Genomic DNA, 19218 nt, shown 5'->3' on the forward strand with positions numbered 1-19218 from the left:
GGGGGGGGGGGGGGGGGGGTCTCTGTAAAAGTGGGTCTTTGTGTTTGCTCCCTCTGTCTGTGTGTGTGTCTGTGTGTGTGGGTGGGTGTGTCTGTGGTGTGTGTCTGTGTCTGTGTTGGGTGGGTGTCTGTGTCTGTGTGGGTGGGTGTCTGGTGTCTGTGTGGGTGGGTGTCTGTGTCTGTGTGGGTGGGGTGTCTGTGTCTGTGTGGGTGTGTCTGTGCTGTGTGGGGTGTCTGTGGTGTGGTGTCTGTGGGTGTGGGTGTCTGTGGGTGTCTGTGTGGGTGGGTGTGTGTCTGTGTGGGTGTGTGTCTGTGTCTGTGACCCGCTCCCTCTCTCCTGTGCCCCCCATTCTGTAGGTATGTGGAGGAACATCTCCAACGAACAGGAGGTGGCCATTGAGACTCAGGGCTTTACGTTTGTAGACTCAGCGGCCGCAAGAGGGAATCCCTGACGGTGAGTGAATGCTGGCGGGTGCTGCCCCTCTCACCCATCCAACAGCCCATCGTTCAGGGCAGCCCCTCCCACTCCGTCTCCAACCCCCTCCCTCTCTGGGCAGCCCCTCTCCCACTCCGTTCTCCAACCCCCTCTCCCCTCTGGGCAGCCCCTCCCACTCCGTCTCCTACCCCCTCCCCTCTGGGCAGCCCCTCCCCACTCCCGTCTCCAACCCCCCTCCCCTCTGGGCAGCCCCTCACACTCCGTCTCCAGCCCCCTCCCCTCTGGGCAGCCCCCTCCCACTCCGTCTCCAACCCCTCCCTCTGGGCAGCCCCTCACACTCCGTCTGCCCTCCCCTCTGGGCAGCCCCTCACACTCCGTCTCCTACCCCCCTCCCCCTCTGGGCAGCCCCTCACACTCCGTCTCCAACCCCCTCCCCTCTGGGCAGCCCCTCCCACTCCGTCTCCAACCCCCTCCCCTCTTGGGCAGCCCCCTCACACTCCGTCTGCCCTCCCCTCTGGGCAGCCCCTCCCACTCCGTCTCCAACCCCCCTCCCCCTTGGGCAGCCCCTCACACTCCGTCTCCAACCCCCTCCCCCAACCCATACCCGTGTTGTTGTGGATTCCAGGAGGAGGGCTGTCCCACATCACTTCACACCATGTCCCTCACCCTCCTAGCATTCCTGCCTGTCATGAGTGGGGTTTCCCAGATAGTCACTAGGGAGCCCACTCTACTGCTGTCCAGTGATCTCTCTGTCTGTTTGTATCTCAGGGCAACGCGACTCTCCACCTGTACCCACACTTCAAACCGCTGCAGGATATTGAAGGTAAGGGCAGAACATAGTCACTGCAGATAGCAGGTCGCTAAGTAACACACTGAGCATCACCCCTTCAGCCCCTCACACACCGAGCATCACCCTCACACACTGAGCATCACCCCCTCAGCCCCTCACACCACCGAGCAATACCCCCTCAGCCCCTCACACACCCGAGCATCACCCTCACACACTGAGCATCACCCCCTCAGCCCCTCACACACTGAGCAATACCCCCTCAGCCCCTCACACACCGAGCAATACCCCCTCAGCCCCTCACACACCGAGCCTCAGCCCCTCAGCCCCTCACACACCGAGCATCACCCCCTCAGCCCCTCACACACTGAGCATCACCCCTTCAGCCCCTCACACCTACACCGAGCATCACCCCCTCAGCCCCTCAACACACTGAGCATCACCCCTTCAGCCCCTCACACACCGAGCAATACCCCCTCAGCCCCTCACACACCGAGCATCACCCTCACACACTGAGCATCACCCCCTCAGCCCCTCACACACCGAGCAATACCCCCTCAGCCCCTCACACACCCGAGCCTCAGCCCCTCAGCCCCTCACACACCGAGCATCACCCCCTCAGCCCCTCACACACTGAGCATCACCCCTTCAGCCCCTCACACACCGAGCATCACCTCCCCTCAGCCCCTCACACACCGAGCATCACCCCCTCAGCCCCTCACACACTGAGCATCACCCCTTCAGCCCCTCACACACCGAGCAATACCCCCTCAGCCCCTCACACACCGAGCATCACCCTCACACACTGAGCATCACCCCCTCAGCCCCTCACACACCGAGCATCACCCTCACCCTAGGAGCAACACCCTCACCCTCACTCACCCTCACTCACCCTCACTCACACCTCACTCACCCTCACTCACCCTCACTCACCCTCACTCACCCTCACTCACCCTCACTCACCCTCACTCACCCTCACTCACCCTCACTCACCCTCACTCACCCTCACTCACCCTCACTCACCCTCACTCACCCTCACTCACCCTCACTCACCCTCACTCACACCCTCACTCACCCTCACTCACCCACTCACTCACCCTCACTCACCCTCACTCACCCTCACTCACCCTCACTCACCCTCACTCACCCTCACTCACCCCCTCCCACACCGAGCAATCCCCCCTCCCTCTCACCCACTGAGCAACCCCCCCCCCCACCCTTGCACACCGAGCACCAGATCAGGGGACACACACACCCCCTCCCCCACAGAGCTCCAGATGACTCTGTACATGAACACTCTTTCCTGTTTCTTTCCCCTGCCCCACCACACAGGGGTTTCTGAATATCTGAGCACGGAGATCTCGACGTCCAAGCAGAAGAAGTTCAGCCTGGTGACCTTTGTGGACACGCCCGGCCTGGTCGATGGTGATAATGAAATATCCCTTCAATGTGGACAAGGCCATCCTCTGGCTGGGTGAGTCTTTCAGTTATTCAATTAGAGCTCACTGTCTGTCTGCATCAGGGTCTATCTCCGCCCTTCCCTGTCCCCCCCCGCTCCCCTTCCTGTCAACCGTCCCTCCTGCTCCCCTCCCTGTCCCTGTCACCGTCCCTCCCCGTCACCTCCGCCGCTCACCCTCCCCCCACTCCCCTCCTTGTCACCGTTTCTCTCCCCCCCCCCACCGTGTCCCTCCCTGGTCACCCCCCCCCCCGACCCCCCCCCTTCCGTGTCCCTCCCTGTCTCTGTTTCCCCCCCACTGTGTCCCTCCCTGTCTCTGGGTTCCCCCCTCCCCATGTCCCTCCCTGTCACAGTTTCCACCCCCCCCCCACCACCGTATCCCTCCCTGTTTCTGTCTCCCCCCTCCTCTGTGTCCCTCCCCTTGCTTTCAGCCTGCCTTGAGCAGTTGTTTTGTCCCCCCCCCCACCCATGTGTTCCAGACTAACTGAAGGTTTCCCACCCTGGGTGTTGTCCTTGTTGTCCATGTGAGGGTCAGTGTGCTGGAACATCCATATCAATCGTCACAAACTCTGTGTCCAGCACCAGTGCAGTGTTGGCCTTTCACCATAATCCTGGGTTGTGTTTCTAAGGAAGGACACTTCCATCGTAGCTACAACGGCAGCTCACTTACCTCCCGTTTCACCTGCTCTGTTATAACATCATAGTCCTGGGGCATTTAACAGGCCTGTTAGATGTAAACTACGCAGAATCTTGATCTGTTACTTCCTGATATTAATCTCTCTCTCTCTTCCCCCCCCCCCCCCCGATCCCAGGTGAACTGTGTGAGTTGGTGTTTGTATTCTTTGACCCGATGGGCCAGGCTCTGTGCAAGCGGACAGCTGAACATTGTGGAGAAGTTGAATGAGACACAGGGCGAGAAGATTCGCTTTTACCTCAGCAAGGCCGATGAGGCAGGCTCCGAGTGTGACCGCCAGGTGGGAGCTCCATCCCGCATCGAGTTCACCTCCCGATCCGATCCCAATCCCCTCAGTGTCTTCCCCCCCAAAAAATCTATCCATCTCCCAGTCTCCCACACTTTATCCGTGTCCCTCAATGTCTCCCGCTAAAAATCTTTGGAACATAGAATGTAGAAAAGGGCAGCACCGAACAGGCCCTTCGTATTAATCCGAATGTAAAATAAAATAATGTCACCTACACACCCCTCAACTCCCTGCTGTCCATGTGCACGTCCAACAGGTGCTTAAATCTCCTCAATGACTCTGCTTCCCCCACCACCGCTGGCAACAAATCCCATACATTCACAACTCTCTGCATAAAGAACCTTCCTCTGACGTCTCCTTTATACCTTCCTCCTAATATCTTCAAACTATGGTCCCTCGCACCAGTCAGTCGTGCCCTGGGGAAAAGTCTCTGGCTATTGACTCTATCCATGCCTCTCATTACCCTTCTTCACCTCGATCAGGTCTCCTCTCTTCCTCCTTCTCTCCAGAGAGATTAGTAGGAGTTTATTCAACCTTTCTTCATAAGGCAAGCCTTCCCAGTCCAGGCAGCATCCTGGTAAACCTTCTTTGCACCCTCTCCAAAGTCTCTGTATCTTCCTATAGTAGGGTGACCAGAACAGGACACAATATTCCAAGTGTGGTCTCACCAGGGACTTGTAGAGCTACAACAAAACCTTGCGGCTCTTAAACTTGATCCCCCTGTTAATGAAAGCCAAAACACCAAATGCTTTCTTAACAAACCGTATCCATCTGGGTGGCAACTTTGAGGGATCTATGTACTCAAACACCCAGATCCCTCTGTTCCTCCACACTACCAAGAATCCTGTCTTTAATCCTATATTCAGCGTTCGAGTTCCACCTTCCAAAATGCATCACTTCGCATTTATCCAGGTTGAACTCCACCTGCCATTTCTCAGCCCAGCTCTCCATCCTGTCAATGTCACGCTGCAGCCGACAGTAGCCTCTATACTATCGACGACCCCTCCAACCTTTGTGTCCATCTGCAAATTTACTAGCCCCCACCCCTCGACCCCCTCATCCAAGTCATTAATAAAAGCTACAGAGAGCAGAGGCCCATGAACAGAGCCCAGCGGGACCCCACTCTACACTGTCCTCCAGGCAGAATACTTTCCATCTACAACCACACTCTGCCTCCTGTCAGCCAACCAATTCTGAACCCAGATCGCCAAACCTCCCTGTATCCCGTACTTCCTGACCTTTATCAATGAGCCTCCCATGGGGAGACTTTATCAAATGCCTTGCTGAAAGTCCATATACACCACACCCACTGCTTGACCTTCATTGACCTGTCTTGTCACTTCCACACTGCTTGACCTTCATTGACCTGTCTTGTCACTTCCACAAAGGACTCCATAAGATTTGTGAGGCATGACCTGCCCCTCACAAAGCCATGCTGACTGCCTTTAATCACACGATACTTTGGCAAATAGCCATAAATCCATCCCTCCGAATTCTTTCCAAAACTTTGCTGACCACAGACGTAAGACTGACCGGGTCTGGAATTGTCAGGGATTTCCCTATTCCCCTTCTTGAGAAGAGGAACACCATTCACCTCCTTCCAATCCTCCAGTACGACTCCCATGGAGAGTGAGGAGGCAAATATCCTGGCCAGCAGCTTAGCAACCTCCTTTCTCACTTCCTGGAGCAGCCTAGGGTAAATCTGGTCTGGTCCTGGGACTTATCAATCTTAATGTTTTCCTAAATTTCCAGCACATCACCTTCACCAATCTTGATCTGGTCAAGCCTGTTTCCAGCTCCTCAAAGTTCTCATTCACAACAAGGTCCCTTTCCTTAGTGAGAACCGAAACAAAAACCTTATTTAGGGCTTCCCCTATCTGCTCAGACTCCACACACCACTTCCCTCCGCTATCCCTGACCTGCCCTACCCTACCTTCTCCCTGACCATTCTCTTATCCCTCACGTTTCAGTAAAATGCCTTTGGGTTCTCTTTAATCCTCCCTAAGCCTTTCTCGTGCCCCCTCCTGGCTCTCCTCAGTCCATTTCTGAGCTCCTTTCCAGTAAGCCTGTAATCCTCTCAAGCTGTGCTAGATCCTTGCTTCCTCCACCTTACGGAAGCTGCCTTCTTCCTTTTGACGAGAAGCTCCTCTGTTCTCGTATCCAAGGCTCCTTAATCTTACCTCTTTTTACCTGTCTCAGAGGGACAAATTCGTGCATCACTCGCAACGACTGCTCCTTAAACAGTCTCCACATGTCTGCTGTGCCCTTTCTGTGGAACAATTGCACCCAGTCTGTACTTCCCAACTCCTGTCTGATAGTGTCATCATTTCCTTTTCCCCAATCTTCCCTCGGGAACTGCTCCTTTCCCCCTCCAAGGCTATGGTAAATGTGAGGCAGTTGTGATCACTGTGACCAAAGTGTTCTCCCACCGTGAGATCTGACCCCTGTCCTGGCTCATTGCCGAGCACCAAATCCAAAATGGCCTCTCCCCTCGTCGGGCCTGTCTACGTACTGAGTGAGGAAACCCTCCTGAACACACCTGACAGAAACGGCTCCATCCAAACCATCTGCACTAAGGACGTTCCAGTCAATATTGGGAAGTTGAAATCCCCCATAACAACAACCCTGCAACATCTTCATTTTCCAAAACCTGCCGGCCTGGGAGGACTTCAATCTCTCTCCTGCTATTCGGGGGGGTCTGGAGAAACCCCCCCCCCCCCCCCCCCCCCCCAGTGCGGTGGCTGTTCCCTTGCTGTTCCATACTGACTCAGTAGATAAACCTTCCTTTCTGTAGCTGGATGCACACTCTGATCAGCAATGCTACACCCGCTCCTCTTCTCCCCCCCCCCCCCTGTTCTTTTAAACGTTCTAAACCCTGGAACATCTCCCAGCCATCCCTGCCTGTGTAAAACCCACGTCTCCATTATGACCACAACATCGTAGTCCCAATCCAAGCTCTAAGTTTGTCACTCTTATTCCGGACACTCCTTGATACACTTTAACCGATCCCTTTGTTTCATCGCATGAGAAACCTTCCCGGTAGATTCCCATCACTGCCCCATCTGCACCTGTCCCCCTCTCAGACGTGGGGCTCTGGTTTCCCCCCCCCCCCCCCACCCCCAAACTAGTTTAAACCCTCCAGAACCATATGAGCAAGTCTCCCACCCAGGATACTTGTGTCCCTCCAGTTCAGGTGCAACTCGTCCTTCTTGGACAGGACCCACCTTCCCCAGAAAGTATCCCAATGGTCTATCTGACACCCTCCCTCCTGCACCAGCCTCGCAGCCGTGTGTGAAGCTGCATTCGCTGACTGTTCCTCCCCTCACTATCTCATGGCACTGGTAGCAAACCTGAGATCGCTGCTCTTCACTCTCCCCACAGTGTCCCCCACCCCCCAAAAAGATCGATCCATCTCCCAGTCTCTCCTGCACTCTCCCACAGTCCCCTCAGACTGAGGCAACTGTCCTGTTTACCACCCATCCCCATACGGACTGGGTCTACTTGGGCCCTCCCCTCTGTCTGTATGGTCATGTGTGCACCTAGTCTACTGTTGGAACACACACACACTTTTCCCCCTTCGCTGCACGGCCCCCGTCTCCCACCCCTCGCTGCGCGGCCCCCGTCTCCCCCCTCCCTGTCTCACTCCCCCTCTCCGTGTCCCCCCACAGAGGGTGATGATGCAGATTGTCCAGGAGCTGTGTAAAAGACCCGGCCTGAACAAGTGTGGATTCGACATGCCGACAATATACATTCCCCAGCTCAACAAGGTTAGTCCCACAGCCAGGAATCTGTCTGGGGAGTCTCCACCCTCCCGGTGAGCTCAGTCCCACAGCCGGGAATCTGTCTGGGGAGTCTCCACCCTCCCGGTGAGCTCAGTCCCACGGCCGGGAATCTGTCTGGGGAGTCTCCACCCTCCCGGTGAGCTCAGTCCCACAGCCGGGAATCTGTCTGGGAATGTCCACCCTCCCAGTGAGCTCAGTCCCACAGCCGGGAATCTGTCTGGGGAGTCTCCACCCTCCCAGTGAGCTCAGTCCCACAGCCGGGAATCTGTCTGGGGAATGTCCACCCTCCCGGTGAGCTCAGTCCCACGGCCGGGAATCTGTCTGGGGAGTCTCCACCCTCCCGGTGAGCTCAGTCCCATAGCCGGGAATCTGTCTGGGGAGTCTCCACCCTCCCGGTGAGCTCAGTCCCACAGCCGGGAATCTGTCTGGGGAGTCTCCACCCTCCCGGTGAGCTCAGTCCCACAGCCGGGAATCTGTCTGGGAATGTCCACCCTCCGGTGAGCTCAGTCCCACGGCCGGGAATCTGTCTGGAATGTGTGGGGGTTGGGTGTGAGTGTCGTCTAGGTTGATTATTTGCTCTCTCTCTTCCCCCCCCCCCCCCCCCACCTCTCTCTCTCTCTCTCCCTCCCCCCTCTCTCTCTCTCCCCCCCCCCCCCTCTCTCTCCCCCCCCCCTCTCTCTCCTCCCCCCCCCCCCCTCTCTCCTCCTCCCCCCCCCCTCTTTCCCCCCCCCCCCCCTCCCTCTCTAACCTTGCCTGTGTGTGTGTTGCTCGTTAGCCCAGTCGCTGTGTGAATCAGATCGAGGAGGTGTGCCGTACCATTGAGAAGACCATCAGCCAGACAGTCCAGAACACCCTGAACCAACTGGACAGGGACTGTGAGCTCATCGCCAGCACCATTGACCGGTATCTGCAGGAGGACAGGTATATTCTGCTGTCCCATCAGTGCTGAAACATCGCGAGCTGCTGCTGACCATGTGGCACTCCCTCAGTGATGGAATAACTCTTCTCTCTCTCTCTCTGTCTCTCCCCGTGACAGTGCGGCCAATGCCCACAATCGCAAGGCCCAGTCCAAGGGCTTCCTGCTGGGTTTCCTCGGGTTGCTGGGCCCACTGTTCCTGCTGACCAGTTTGGTTCTGGGCAATCTCTCCACCGATGTGATCAGCAGGATCCTGGGAGAGAACACCACTGAGACGCTGCAGATTTACACAGTAGGTGGGCTCATTCACATCATCCTGTCTCACTCTCTCTCTCACCCACCTCCCCCACCACCACAACTCACTGCTGTCCCCTCTCCACAGTCCCATCGCACCCCCTCCCCCTTGCTCTCGCGCGCGCGCCCCCTCCCCCTTGCTCTCGCGCGCGCGCCCCCTCCCCCTTGCTCTCGCGCGCGCGCCCCCTCCCCCTTGCTCTCGCGCGCGCGCCCCCTCCCCCTTGCTCTCGCGCGCGCGCCCCCTCCCCCCTCCCCCGCCCCCCTCGCTCTCACTGTCTCACTGACCTGCTCTCCCTGTGTGTTGCTGTCTCTGTCAGGCCCCAGTCGCCACCTTCTGGTCGTTGATTCCCAGTGAGTTGGTTTCCTCCGTGATGCTGGGCCTGGCCATTGTCTCTGTGCTGTTCATCACCATCGCCCGATACTCCCTCAGGTAAGCATGGCCCCCTTGGCCTGTCTGGGCCCATTCATTGCCAGCTCACACTCGGCCTGACTGTCCTCCTCCTCCTTCCCACCACCAGGACCAGCCAAACCCTCACCAAGAAACAGAGACGGCAGCTACTGGACCGACAGCAGTACGTCACCGAGGTGGTCAAACAGAAAAAGGTAAATCCAGCCCGGGGCACGGCACGGGGCGGGGGGAGGGGCTTAGAGAGATGGGTAGGGAGGGAGTTACAGGAGTAGGGAGGGGTGGGGTAGGAGGGTTACAGGGGCGGGTGGGGAGTTACATGGGAGGGGGTGGGTGACAGGGACGGCGGGGTGAGTGGGTGGGTGACAGGGACAGGGAGGGGGTGGAGTGGGGTGGGTGGTGGTGACAGAGTTAGCCGTCTGGTTTCTGAGCTTCCCGGTTCTCCTCCCGTCTTTCTGAGTGTTTACTGTGTTCCTGGTTTGTTTCTCCAGGCCCAGCTGTACACAGAGTATCTCCGACAGAGTATTGGGGAGCACGATGTGGTCTGAGATTCCAACCCCAACTTCAGAATCATCAGGAAACCAGCACCAGATCAGGAACAGTTCCAAACTGTGAATCCACTTACTAACTTATTGTTTGTCTATATGAAGGATGTCCAGAATCTCTCCTCCCCCTCCCCTCCCCTCCCCTCCCCTGTGTTCACTGGGTCAGGGGCAGAGATTGCACAGTCTCTCTCAGCATTGTCCCAGTCACATTTCCCCCCTCTCCTGTCACCCACAACCCCCCTGTCCTCGCTCGTTTCCCCTTGGTACCCCCCCACCTCACCTACTGTCCCTGTGCCCCCTACCCCCTGCCTGTCCCCCTGTCCCCTCCCAAAGTGCCTGTATGAGCCAGTGAATGAATGGAGCGGTCTGTCTGTGAGCGTGTCGGTCTGTCTGTGAGCGTGTCGGTCTGTCTGTGAGCGTGTCTGTCTCTGCCCCCCTCAGTGAGGGGCTGACACAGAACAGCCCTGAAGCTGCCTGTTTGTACTAACCTGATGGAATCACTGTCAAAGTTGCTGCTGCTACTCCCTCCGGGTGTGAGGGGCAGCACCCAGTCAGGTTGCTCAGAGCACAGTGCTCTGTTTTATACTCACTCTGTCAATAAAGCTTTGCTCAACACGACCCCCATGCTTCAATATCTCTGTCGCTCACAATGCACGCTTAGGCACGTTCAGGTGATCACTGTGTATGTGTGTCTGTGTGTGTGTGTCTGTGTGTGTGTGTCTGTGTGTGTGTGTCTGTGTGTGTGTGTCTGTGTGTGTGTGTCTGTGTGTGTGTGTCTGTGTGTGTGTGTCTGTGTGTGTGTGTCTGTGTGTGTGTGTCTGTGTGTGTGTGTATGAGGGGGTCCCTACACTCTGACACACTGCGGGCTGTGTGGGGGGGCACTGTGTGTGAGGGAGACCCTACACTCTGACACACTGCGGGCTGTGTGGGGGGGGCACTGTGTGTGTGTGTGAGACCCTACACTCTGACACACTGCGGGCTGTGTGGGGATCACTGTGTGTGTGTGAGGGGGACCCTACACTCTGACACACTGCGGGCTGTGTGGGGATCACTGTGTGTGAGGGAGACCCTACACTCTGACACACTGCGGGCTGTGTGGGGGATCACTGTGTGTGTGTATGAGGGGGTCCCTACACTCTGACACACTGCGGGCTGTGTGGGGGGGGGCACTGTGTGTGAGGGAGACCCTACACTCTGACACACTGCGGGCTGTGTGGGGGGGCACTGTGTGTGAGGGAGACCCTACACTCTGACACACTGTGGGCTGTGTGGGGATCACTGTGTGTGTGAGGGGGACCCTACACTCTGACACACTGTGGGCTGTGTGGGGATCACTGTGTGTGTGAGGGAGACCCTACACTCTGACACACTGTGGGCTGTGTGGGGATCACTGTGTGTGTGGGGGGGTCCCTACACTCTGACACACTGTGGGCTGTGTGGGGGGATCACTGTGTGTGAGGGGGAGACCCTACACTCTGACACACTGTGGGCTGTGTGGGGATCACTGTGTGTGTGAGGGGGTCCCTACACTCTGACACACTGTGGGCTGTGTGGGGATCACTGTGTGTGAGGGAGACCCTACACTCTGACACACTGCGGGCTGTGTGGGGATCACTGTGTGTGTGAGGGGGACCCTACACTCTGACACACTGCGGGCTGTGTGGGGATCACTGTGTGTGTGTGAGGGGGACCCTACACTCTGACACACTGCGGGCTGTGTGGGGGGGCACTGTGTGTGTGAGGGGGACCCTACACTCTGACACACTGTGGGCTGTGTGGGGGGGGCACTGTGTGTGTGTGTGACCCTACACTCTGACACACTGCGGGCTGTGTGGGGATCACTGTGTGTGTGAGGGGGGGTCCCTACACTCTGACACACTGTGGGCTGTGTGGGGGGGGCACTGTGTGTGTGAGGGAGACCCTACACTCTGACACACTGCGGGCTGTGTGGGGATCACTGTGTGTGTGTGTGAGGGAGACCCTACACTCTGACACACTGCGGGCTGTGTGGGGATCGCTGTGTGTGTGTGTGTGACCCTACACTCTGACACACTGCGGGCTGTGTGGGGATCGCTGTGTGTGTGTGTGACCCTACACTCTGACACACTGCGGGCTGTGTGGGGATCACTGTGTGTGTGAGGGGGACCCTACACTCTGACACACTGCGGGCTGTGTGGGGATCACTGTGTATGTGAGGGGGACCCTACACTCTGACACACTGCGGGCTGTGTGGGGATCACTGTGTATGTGAGGGGGTCCCTACACTCTGACACACTGCGGGCTGTGTGGGGATCACTGTGTGTGTGTGAGACCCTACACTCTGACACACTGTGGGCTGTGTGGGGGATCACTGTGTGTGAGGGAGACCCTACACTCTGACACACTGCGGGCTGTGTGGGGATCACTGTGTGTGTGAGGGGGACCCTACACTCTGACACACTGCGGGCTGTGTGGGGATCACTGTGTGTGTGAGGGAGACCCTACACTCTGACACACTGTGGGCTGTGTGGGGATCACTGTGTGTGTGGGGGGGTCCCTACACTCTGACACACTGTGGGCTGTGTGGGGATCACTGTGTGTGAGGGAGACCCTACCCTCTGACACACTGCGGGCTGTGTGGGGATCACTGTGTGTGTGAGGGGGACCCTACACTCTGACACACTGCGGGCTGTGTGGGGGGGCACTGTGTGTGTGAGGGGGACCCTACACTCTGACACACTGTGGGCTGTGTGGGGATCACTGTGTGTGTGTGACCCTACACTCTGACACACTGCGGGCTGTGTGGGGATCGCTGTGTGTGTGTGTGTGACCCTACACTCTGACACACTGCGGGCTGTGTGGGGATCGCTGTGTGTGTGTGTGACCCTACACTCTGACACACTGCGGGCTGTGTGGGGATCACTGTGTGTGTGAGGGGGACCCTACACTCTGACACACTGCGGGCTGTGTGGGGATCACTGTGTATGTGAGGGGGACCCTACACTCTGACACACTGCGGGCTGTGTGGGGATCACTGTGTATGTGAGGGGGTCCCTACACTCTGACACACTGCGGGCTGTGTGGGGATCACTGTGTGTGTGTGAGACCCTACACTCTGACACACTGTGGGCTGTGTGGGGGATCACTGTGTGTGAGGGAGACCCTACACTCTGACACACTGCGGGCTGTGTGGGGATCACTGTGTGTGTGAGGGGGACCCTACACTCTGACACACTGCGGGCTGTGTGGGGGGGGCACTGTGTGTGTGTGTGACCCTACACTCTGACACACTGCGGGCTGTGTGGGGGGGCACTGTGTGTGTGTGTGACCCTACACTCTGACACACTGCGGGCTGTGTGGGGCAGCACTGTGTGTGTGAGGGGGACCCTACACTCTGACACACTGCGGGCTGTGTGGGGGGCACTGTGTGTGTGAGGGCGACCCTACACTCTGACACACTGCGGGCTGTGTGGGGATCACTGTGTGTGTGTGTGTGACCCTACACTCTGACACACTGCGGGCTGTGTGGGGATCACTGTGTGTGTGACCCTACACTCTGACACACTGCGGGCTGTGTGGGGATCACTGTGTGTGAGGGAGACCCTACACTCTGACACACTGCGGGCTGTGTCGGGGGGCACTGTGTGTGTGTGTGACCCTACACTCTGACACACTGCGGGCTGTGTGGGGGGGCACTGTGTGTGTGTGTGTGACCCTACACTCTGACACACTGCGGGCTGTGTGGGGATCACTGTGTGTGAGGGAGACCCTACACTCTGACACACTGCGGGCTGTGTGGGGATCACTGTGTGTGAGGGGGTCCCTACACTCTGACACACTGCGGGCTGTGTGGGGATCACTGTGTGTGAGGGAGACCCTACACTCTGACACACTGCGGGCTGTGTGGGGATCACTGTGTGTGTGTGTGTGTGACCCTACACTCTGACACACTGTGGGCTGTGTGGGGATCACTGTGTGTGTGTGTGTGTGACCCTACACTCTGACACACTGCGGGCTGTGTGGGGATCACTGTGTGTGTGTGTGTGACCCTACACTCTGACACACTGTGGGCTGTGTGGGGGGGGCACTGTGTGTGTGTGTGTGTGTGACCCTACACTCTGACACACTGCGGGCTGTGTGGTGATCACTGTGTGTGAGGGAGACCCTACACTCTGACACACTGCGGGCTGTGTGGGGGGGCACTGTGTGTGTGTGAGACCCTACACTCTGACACACTGCGGGCTGTTTGGTGATCACTGTGTGTGTGTGTGACCCTACACTCTGACACACTGCGGGCTGTGTGGGGATCACTGTGTGTGTGAGGGGGACCCTACACTCTGACACACTGCGGGCTGTGTGGGGGGGCACTGTGTGTGTGTGTGAGGGGGTCCCTCCACTCTGACACACTGCGGGCTGTGTGGGGATCACTGTGTGTGTGTGTGACCCTACACTCTGACACACTGCGGGCTGTGTGGGGGGGGCACTGAGTGTGTGTGTGACCCGACACTCTGACACACTGCGGGCTGTGTGGGGGGGGCACTGTGTGTGTGAGGGAGACCCGACACTCTGACACACTGCGGGCTGTGTGGGGATCACTGTGTGTGTGGGGGGGTCCCTACACTCTGACACACTGCGGGCTGTGTGGGGATCACTGTGTGTGAGGGGGACCCTACACTCTGACACACTGTGGGCTGTGTGGGGATCACTGTGTGTGTGAGGGAGACCCTACACTCTGACACACTGTGGGCTGTGTGGGGATCACTGTGTGTGTGGGGGGGTCCCTACACTCTGACACACTGTGGGCTGTGTGGGGATCACTGTGTGTGAGGGAGACCCTACACTCTGACACACTGCGGGCTGTGTGGGGATCACTGTGTGTGTGAGGGGGACCCTACACTCTGACACACTGTGGGCTGTGTGGGGATCACTGTGTGTGTGTGAGGGGGACCCTACACTCTGACACACTGCGGGCTGTGTGGGGGGGCACTGTGTGTGTGAGGGGGACCCTACACTCTGACACACTGTGGGCTGTGTGGGGGGGGCACTGTGTGTGTGTGTGACCCTACACTCTGACACACTGCGGGCTGTGTGGGGATCACTGTGTGTGTGAGGGAGACCCTACACTCTGACACACTGTGGGCTGTGTGGGGGGGCACTGTGTGTGTGGGGGGGTCCCTACACTCTGACACACTGCGGGCTGTGTGGGGGGGGGCACTGTGTGTGTGAGGGAGACCCTACACTCTGACACACTGCGGGCTGTGTGGGGGGGGCACTGAGTGTGTGTGTGACCCTACACTCTGACACACTGCGGGCTGTGTGGGGGGGGCACTGTGTGTGTGAGGGAGACCCTACACTCTGACACACTGTGGGCTGTGTGGGGATCACTGTGTGTGTGAGGGAGACCCTACACTCTGACACACTGCGGGCTGTGTGGGGATCACTGTGTGTGTGAGGGAGACCCTACACTCTGACACACTGTGGGCTGTGTGGGGATCACTGTGTGTGTGAGGGGGACCCTACACTCTGACACACTGTGGGCTGTGTGGGGATCACTGTGTGTGTGGGGGGGTCCCTACACTCTGACACACTGCGGGCTGTGTGGGGATCACTGTGTGTGTGAGGGGGACCCTACACTCTGACACACTGTGGGCTGTGTGGGGGGGCACTGTGTGTGTGAGGGGGACCCTACACTCTGACACACTGTGGGCTGTGTGGGGATCACTGTGTGTGTGTGTGTGACCCTACACTCTGACACACTGCGGGCTGTGTGGGGATCGCTGTGTGTGTGTGTGACCCTACACTCTGACACACTGCGGGCTGTGTGGGGATCACTGTGTGTGTGTGTGTGACCCTACACTCTGACACACTGCGGGCTGTGTGGGGATCACTGTGTGTGTGTGACCCTACACTCTGACACACTGTGGGCTGTGTGGGGATCACTGTGTGTGTGTGTGTGACCCTACACTCTGACACACTGCGGGCTGTGTGGGGATCACTGTGTGTGTGAGGGGGACCCTACACTCTGACACACTGCGGGCTGTGTGGGGATCACTGTGTATGTGAGGGGGTCCCTACACTCTGACACACTGCGGGCTGTGTGGGGATCACTGTGTGTGTGTGAGACCCTACACTCTGACACACTGTGGGCTGTGTGGGGGATCACTGTGTGTGAGGGAGACCCTACACTCTGACACACTGCGGGCTGTGTGGGGATCACTGTGTGTGTGAGGGGGACCCTACACTCTGACACACTGCGGGCTGTGTGGGGGGGGCACTGTGTGTGTGTGTGACCCTACACTCTGACACACTGCGGGCTGTGTGGGGGGGCACTGTGTGTGTGTGTGACCCTACACTCTGACACACTGCGGGCTGTGTGGGGCAGCACTGTGTGTGTGAGGGGGACCCTACACTCTGACACACTGCGGGCTGTGTGGGGGGCACTGTGTGTGTGAGGGCGACCCTACACTCTGACACACTGCGGGCTGTGTGGGGATCACTGTGTGTGTGAGGGGGACCCTACACTCTGACACACTGCGGGCTGTGTGGGGATCACTGTGTGTGTGTGTGACCCTACACTCTGACACACTGCGGGCTGTGTGGGGGATCACTGTGTGTGTGGGGGGGTCCCTACACTCTGACACACTGCGGGCTGTGTGGGGATCACTGTGTGTGTGTGACCCTACACTCTGACACACTGTGGGCTGTGTGGGGATCACTGTGTGGGTGAGGGGGACCCTACACTCTGACACACTGCGGGCTGTGTGGGGATCACTGTGTGTGTGACCCTACACTCTGACACACTGCGGGCTGTGTGGGGATCACTGTGTGTGAGGGAGACCCTACACTCTGACACACTGCGGGCTGTGTCGGGGGGCACTGTGTGTGTGTGTGACCCTACACTCTGACACACTGCGGGCTGTGTGGGGGGGCACTGTGTGTGTGTGTGTGACCCTACACTCTGACACACTGCGGGCTGTGTGGGGATCACTGTGTGTGTGTGTGACCCTACACTCTGACACACTGCGGGCTGTGTGGGGGGCACTGTGTGTGTGAGGGGGTCCCTACACTCTGACACACTGCGGGCTGTGTGGGGGGGCACTGTGTGTGTGAGGGAGACCCTACACTCTGACACACTGCGGGCTGTGTCGGGGGGCACTGTGTGTGTGTGTGACCCTACACTCTGACACACTGCGGGCTGTGTGGGGGGGCACTGTGTGTGTGTGTGAGGGGGTCCCTCCACTCTGACACACTGCGGGCTGTGTGGGGATCACTGTGTGTGTGTGTGACCCTACACTCTGACACACTGCGGGCTGTGTGGGGGGCACTGTGTGTGTGAGGGGGTCCCTACACTCTGACACACTGCGGGCTGTGTGGGGGGGCACTGTGTGTGTGAGGGAGACCCTACACTCTGACACACTGCGGGCTGTGTGGGGGGGCTCTGTGTGTGTGTGACCCTACACTCTGACACACTGCGGGCTGTGTGGGGATCACTGTGTGTGAGGGGGTCCCTACACTCTGACACACTGCGGGCTGTGTGGGGGGGCACTGTGTGTGTGAGGGGGTCCCTACACTCTGACACACTGCGGGCTGTGTGGGGATCACTGTGTGTGTGTGTGTGACCCTACACTCTGACACACTGCGGGCTGTGTGGGGATCACTGTGTGTGAGGGGGTCCCTACACTCTGACACACTGCGGGCTGTGTGGGGGGGCACTGTGTGTGTGAGGGAGACCCTACACTCTGACACACTGCGGGCTGTGTGGGGATCACTGTGTGTGAGGGGGTCCCTACACTCTGACACACTGCGGGCTGTGTGGGGGGGCACTGTGTGTGTGAGGGAGACCCTACACTCTGACACACTGCGGGCTGTGTGGGGGGGGCACTGTGTGTGAGGGGGTCCCTACACTCTGACACACTGCGGGCTGTGTGGGGATCACTGTGTGTGTGTGAGACCCTACACTCTGACACACTGCGGGCTGTGTGGGGATCACTGTGTGTGTGAGGGAGACCCTACACTCTGACACACTGTGGGCTGTGTGGGGGATCACTGTGTGTGAGGGGGAGACCCTACACTCTGACACACTGCGGGCTGTGTGGGGATCACTGTGTGTGAGGGGGAGACCCTACACTCTGACACACTGCGGGCTGTGTGGGGATCACTGTGTGTGTGAGGGGGACCCTACACTCTGACACACTGCGGGCTGTGTGGGGATCACTGTGTGTGTGAGGGAGACCCTACACTCTGACACACTGCGGGCTGTGTGGGGATCACTGTGTGTGAAGGGGTCCCTACACTCTGACACACTGCGGGCTGTGTGGGGATCACTGTGTGTGTGTGTGACCCTACACTCTGACACACTGCGGGCTGTGTGGGGATCACCGTGTGTGTGAGGGGGACCCTACACTCTGACACACTGCGGGCTGTGTGGGGATCACCGTGTGTGTGAGGGGGTCCCTACACTCTGACACACTGCGGGCTGTGTGGGGGATCACTGTGTGTGAGGGGGTCCCTACACTCTGACACACTGCGGGCTGTGTTGGGATCACTGTGTGTGTGTGTGACCCTACACTCTGACACACTGCGGGCTGTGTGGGGGGGGCACTGTGTGTGTGTGTGACCCTACACTCTGACACACTGCGGGCTGTCTGGGGGATCACTGTGTGTGTGTGAGACCCTACACTCTGACACACTGCGGGCTGTGTGGGGGATCACTGTGTGTGTGTGTGACCCTACACTCTGACACACTGCGGGCTGTGTGGGGGATCACTGTGTGTGTGTGTGACCCTACACTCTGACACACTGCGGGCTGTGTGGGGATCACTGTGTGTGTGTGACCCTACACTCTGACACACTGCGGGCTGTGTGGGGATCACTGTGTGTGTGAGGGAGACCCTACACTCTGACACACTGCGAGCTGTGTGGGGATCACTGTGTGTGTGAGGGGGACCCTACACTCTGACACACTGCGGGCTGTGTGGGGGGGGCACTGTGTGTGTGTGTGACCCTACACTCTGACACACTGCGGGCTGTGTGGGGGGGGCACTGTGTGTGTGAGGGGGACCCTACACTCTGACACACTGCGGGCTGTGTGGGGGGGCACTGTGTGTGTGAGGGGGTCCCTACACTCTGACACACTGCGGGCTGTGTGGGGGGGCACTGTGTGTGTGTGTGTGACCCTACACTCTGACACACTGCGGGCTGTGTGGGGATCACTGTGTGTGTGAGGGGGTCCCTACACTCTGACACACTGCGGGCTGTGTGGGGGGGGCACTGTGTGTGAGGGAGACCCTACACTCTGACACACTGCGGGCTGTGTGGGGATCACTGTGTGTGTGAGGGGGTCCCTACACTCTGACACACTGCGGGCTGTGTGGGGGGGCACTGTGTGTGTGAGACCCTACACTCTGACACACTGCGGGCTGTGTGGGGATCACTGTGTGTGTGAGGGAGACCCTACACTCTGACACACTGCGGGCTGTGTGGGGATCACTGTGTGTGTGTGAGACCCTACACTCTGACACACTGTGGGCTGTGTGGGGGATCACTGTGTGTGTGTGTGACCCTAAACTCTGACACACTGCGGGCTGTGTGGGGATCACTGTGTGTGTGTGTGTGTGACCCTACACTCTGACACACTG

At 58.6% G+C, this 19218-nt stretch overlaps 1 pseudogene; it reads left to right on the forward strand.

Moving 5' to 3' along the window:
• Positions 1–10219, forward strand: part of LOC140470514 (uncharacterized) — a 33048-nt pseudogene extending 22829 nt beyond the window's left edge.
• Positions 10220–19218: the final 8999 nt, after the last annotated feature.

This window comes from Chiloscyllium punctatum, chromosome 51 (genome assembly GCF_047496795.1).
Source record: "Chiloscyllium punctatum isolate Juve2018m chromosome 51, sChiPun1.3, whole genome shotgun sequence".
In the NCBI taxonomy this organism is placed as follows: Eukaryota; Metazoa; Chordata; class Chondrichthyes; order Orectolobiformes; family Hemiscylliidae; genus Chiloscyllium; species Chiloscyllium punctatum.